Raw genomic sequence first — 5,453 nt, forward strand, 5'->3', positions numbered from 1 at the left:
GGCATAACTGACAAGAATCTTTCTCTCCCTCTCCTTCTCTCTCTGTCATGTATCATTCATGAATCTCTATGCACTAACACAGAAAGATCTCTGAGACCCCTTGTTAAGTGAAAACAGCTTGTCATAAAGCAATATGCATAAGAAAATCCCCTGGAGGTTAAACATACACGTGCACACATACACACACCAAAAAACAAAGCCGTGTATGTGTACTTACTATCTCTAAGTTCACAGAAAATGAAAGGTCCAGAATGATACATATGTGACTCAGTGTTCATTTCTGGACAGGAGAGGAAAATTGGGTTGGTGGTGAAGGGGAAATTTCCCTTTCCCAAATGATTGATCCACAAACATTTTATTTGGACTAAGTAGGTTGGGTTATTTTTTTAATTAGTTTACAACATTTAAAATTACAAGACTTCACATAAAAATCTCCAGTTCTGGGTTTTTTTTCTAAAATTACAAGTTTTGGGATTTCCCTGGTGGTCTAGTGGTTAAGAATCTGCCTGCCAAGGCAGGGGACACAGGGTTTGATCCTTGGTCTGGGAAGATTCTACATGCCTTGGAGCTACTAAGCCTATGCGTCACAACTACTGAAGCCCGAGCACCTAGAGCCCATGCTCCACAAGAGAAGTCACAGCAATGAGAAGCCCGTGCACCACATCAAAGAGCCACCCCCACCCCCCGCACCACTACCACTCCACCTGCCACAGCTAGAGAAAGCCCATGCTCAGCAACGTAGACCCAGCACGGCCAATAAATAAATAGGTGAAAGATCTGATCTCTGTTGGCTCACTGTCCATTGTCCAAATACATGCAACATTTTTTCAAAATAAAATTACAAGTTCTGGTAACACTAGGCCCCTCCCATATGGCAACACTGGGCTGGAGCTGAGCTGATACCCTGGACAGAGCCCAGGTGCCCCAGGTCCCCACGGTGGCCAAAATTCACTGCCTAACCCATTGCCCTCCCATCTCTTATCACCAGAACCCTGATTTTGTTCATCTGTTGAACAGTCATGGGCCCCAGGAGAGCTTCTCTGGTCCTGGATGCAGGTGTAAATCTTGACTGGCCTACATCAATTGCAGAGTGCACATGTCCCTGGCTAGGGACTTAGCTCAGGCTTAGACATGTGATATAATCCTGGCCAACAGGCTTGGGTGTGGAGCTTCTGGGAACTATTTCCCTTACTGATTACAAAAAATAAATAAAGCAATGGAGGAAGGAGACTTCACCGGCAGTCCAGTGGTTAAGACTCCATGCTTCCAGTGCAGGGTGCACAGGTTCAATTCCTAGTCAGGGAACTAACAGCCTATATGCCACATAGTGTAGCAAAAAAATAAAATAATTTTTTTTTTTAAAAAGGAAGACACAACCTCATATTCATTCACTGGAAAGGCAACATGAGGAAAAGCTGACTTTTTTTCTTGCTGCTGAATTAGCCATTCTGGAACTACCTCCCTCCAGAGTTCTCATGATGCAAGATAATTTTTTCTTGACATTTGAACCTCTCCTGGTATGGCTTTCTTTTAATCATAAGCCAAAGCACCCTAACTGATATAAACTTGGTCTCAACCTCACTTGAATCACTGGGCATACAACTCATGTCCCTCCAGACATGCCAACAACATCCTCATCTTTGTGTTTTTATTCTACTTTAAATATCCTTCCCTCCAGGCCCCCATCTCAGATTCCTGGCTGGCAGGTTCTTGGTCACCCCTAAAAGCCCAAGTTAATTACCACTCTTTCTCCTATAGCTTCTTCAATCCTTGACTTCAGATGAACTTAATTTCTCCTCTTCCATGTTCCCATAAACCGCTCCCCAAATCTCCATTTTTAGCTCTTTCTTCCTGGAACTTTATTTGTGAGTCTATCTTCCCAGCTGTATGCTCCACACACACAAACTGTATCCTAGTTCCTAGATTCCCAGGGATCTCTGATTTTCCAGCAAAGGTTTGTAGCAGTCAATCAGTGTCTTGGTCATTGTCCATGACCTCCAGCCTCCCCACCTGTTAAAGAATCCTGAGTAGAATTCAGTCTAGAGACAGAAAGAGGGATTCAAGGACCTTTTGAGCCTCCTTCTAGCTCTGTGACAATTTTAACACTCCTAGATCATAGGAAGCAGAATAATAGAAAACTGTCTGGAGATTGTTTGCTAATGATCCAGAGAGCTACATTCACTTATCTATTCATTTATCTCTAGAGCAATTTACTGTGCATTTACTACTCTGTGCCAGGCATTGTGCTAAGCATTAGGATTATCAGGGAAAACAAGACAATTGGCCAAGCCTTCATGAAACTCAGCCACTGATGGGAAAGAGAAATCCCCAAAAGGCATGTGATAAACACTATGAAAAGCTGGGAGCATATACCCAGACGTGGAATTGCCAGATCATCAGGTAGTTCTATTCTTCATTTTTTGAGGAACATCTATACCATTTCTCATAGTGGCTGTACCAATTCACATTCCCACCAACAACACACAAAGAAATGTTCCTTTTCATCCACATCCTCCCCAACATTTGTTCTCCGTGTCTTTATGATAACAATCATCTTAACAGGCATGAGGTGTTATCTCATTGTGGTTTTGATTTGCATTTCCCTGATGATTAGTGATGCTGAGCAGCATTTCATACACCTGTTGGCCATTTGTATGTCTTCTTTTGATAAATATCTATTCAGGTCCCTTGGCCATTTTTTTAATTGGACTATCTGGGGTTTTGCTACTGAGTTGTTTGAGTTTCTTATACATTGTGAAATACATGGTTGGCAAATAGTTTCTCCCATTCTGTAGCTTGCCTTTCACTCTTTCACTCTGCTGACTATTTCCTTTGCTGTGCAGGAGTTTCTTAATTGAATGCAATCTCACTTGTCTGTTTTGGTTTTTGTTGCCTGAGCTTCTGGTATCACATCAAAAATATCATTGCTTAGACCTTACCTTGATTGTAGTGATTATTTCACAATGTACCATATATCAGAACATCAAGTTGTAGGGAATTTCCTGGCAGTCCAGTGGTTAAGACTCTATGCTTTCCCTGCTGAGGACATGGATTCAATCCCTGGTGGGGAAACTAAAATCCCACAAGCTGTGAGGCACAGTCAAAAAAAAAAAAGAAAACCTCATCAAATTGTACACCTAAATATATACAATTTCTATTTGTCAACTATATGTCAATAAAGCTGGAGGGGAAAGAAGCTATGGGGACCATGAGTACAAATAGAGTTGCCTAGCCCAAGCAACAGAAGTCAAGAGATTGCTCACAAAGGGATACTATACGAGATAATACTCAAAGGTTGTAGAAAGGAGCTTAGGAAGTATTCCAGGTAGAAGGAAGAGAGTGTGCAAAAGCACAACGGTGAGAGAGCATAAGAAGATTTTAAAAGTTTGGTTTAACTAGAACACAGAGCTCAAAGGTGGCTGGGAAGGTAGCAGAAAGTCACATTACAAAGCATATGGTGAAGCCATAGTAAAGCATTTGGTATTCATCCTGAAGGCAATGGGAAGCCATTCAACGTTCCAGGCAGGAGAGTGGTACCAATTTTCCTATTAGCTCTCTCTAATTTGGTGTGGGGATAATCTTCGGTTAGCCTGGAGGCAGGAATACTAGCTAGATGGAAGAGGATGGTGGTGAAGTATTTGAAGGTGGAAAGAACAGAAGCCCACAGCACATCCACCAGAATTTAGAACACTGCAAAAACAGCTATAAGTCACTTCCCCTATCTGGGCAGACACATAAGCACACACAATACTCTACACTCTAATGATAGTCTTACTCAAAGAAAGTTTCAAAAACCTTGCCACATGTTCCAAGGGGCAGTTAGAACTATTGTACTTGATCAAATACATTTAGAAATACTAGGTTACCCAAAATGAAGCCGATCTCTTTACTGCAGGCCATCTGAAAACCTCTGATGTGTGACTGTGAATTTGCTAAAAAGAAGATACAATACGTGACATTTTTCACACGTAGTTGAATACGAACTGCTTCTCCTTCAGTCTTTCCCACATCAGGAGATGGTGTCTTAATCCATTCAGACCAAAATTCCTCTTTTCCTCATCCAACACAAGTCCTGTAGGCTCAACTTTCAAAATAGATGCCAAATGCAACCACTTCTAGCCATCTTCATTGTAACCCTCTGGTTCAAACCACCATCATATCTCCCCTGGATCCTTTCAACACTTCATAAGTCAGCTCCAGGCTCCCATTCCTGCTCCCTACAATCTATTCTACTCATAGCAAACAGAGTGATCCTTCTGAAATGTAAGTTAGATCATATCATTTTCCTGCTTAAGATAAGAAACCACCCAACGGCTTCTTATCCCATTCAGATGAACATTCCGATGCTTGATTATGGCTCCTGAACACTGTGAGATCTGGCCCTGCCACCTCGGTGACCCTCTCTCTCTGCTTAAGCCACTGGGAACCACGTTCTCCGCTCCTGTTCCATGAATCCACCAGGCGCATTCCCATTTCAGGGTTCACTTGCTGGTGCCTCTGCAGGGCAGACTCTTTCTTCAGATCCACACAGGACTTGCTTCTTCTCATCATTCAGGTCACCATAGACAGAGGGAATTTGCCTCACTTTTTACTGGGTCCTCATCATTTAGAACAGTGCCAGGCACATGACAGGAGCTCAGAAAGTACTGAATTGAACAGCATGGCACCCAACGACTCATGATTTCAGGAGCATATTTGGCTAGTTAATGTGATAAAATTTCTTTCCTCTTGCCATTTCCCAAGTAAGAAGAAAAATGAACCCAAATAAATAAAAACAAGTCACCATTCTTCCCTTTGATGTGCTGAAACTATTTCTTCACAACAGCTTCAGTTCATTTTACAGGAAGAAAAAAGAACAGCCTGACTTCTGCAGGTTAATTCAAAGCTCCAATATTGGCTGACAAATGATGGATGCTATATAACAGTCCTTGTCTGGCTTGTGTCTTTGGCACAAAGCTCAATAAATATTGGTGGGAAGGGACAGGAAGGGAGGGAGTGCTGATCTATCAGTAAAAAGGTCTTGGTTATTTGCTATAAAGTCCACTCCTTGGTCCCAGTTGCTTCATGCCAACCCTCAGTAGATCAGATTGGTCAGTCCTAAAGGAAATCAAGAGTACTGGAGTGGGTTGCCATTTCCTTCTCCAGAGGGTCTTTCCAACCCAGGGATCGAACCTGGGTCTCCTGCATTGTAGACAGATGCTCTACCATCTGAGCCACCAGGGAAGTCCAAAAGGAAATCAACTCTGAATATTCACTGGAAGGACAGATGCTGAAGCTGAAGCTCCAATACTTTGGCCACCTGATTTCGAAGAGCCGACAAACTGGAAAAGACCCTGATGCTGGGAAAGATTAAAGGCAGGAGGAGAAGGGGATGACAGAGGACAAGATGGTTGGATGGCATAACCAACTCAATGGACATGAGTTTGAGCAAACTCCAGATGGTGAAGGAGAGG

General features: G+C 42.6%; 1 non-coding gene across 1 annotated transcript; it reads right to left on the reverse strand.

The window, feature by feature from the left end:
• Nucleotides 1-5,151: 5,151 nt before the first annotated feature.
• Nucleotides 5,152-5,223, reverse strand: TRNAC-ACA (transfer RNA cysteine (anticodon ACA)). The gene has a single exon. It is a non-coding gene; the product is annotated as a tRNA-Cys (tRNA).
• Nucleotides 5,224-5,453: the final 230 nt, after the last annotated feature.

This window comes from Capricornis sumatraensis, chromosome 17 (genome assembly GCF_032405125.1).
Source record: "Capricornis sumatraensis isolate serow.1 chromosome 17, serow.2, whole genome shotgun sequence".
Taxonomy (NCBI): Eukaryota; Metazoa; Chordata; class Mammalia; order Artiodactyla; family Bovidae; genus Capricornis; species Capricornis sumatraensis.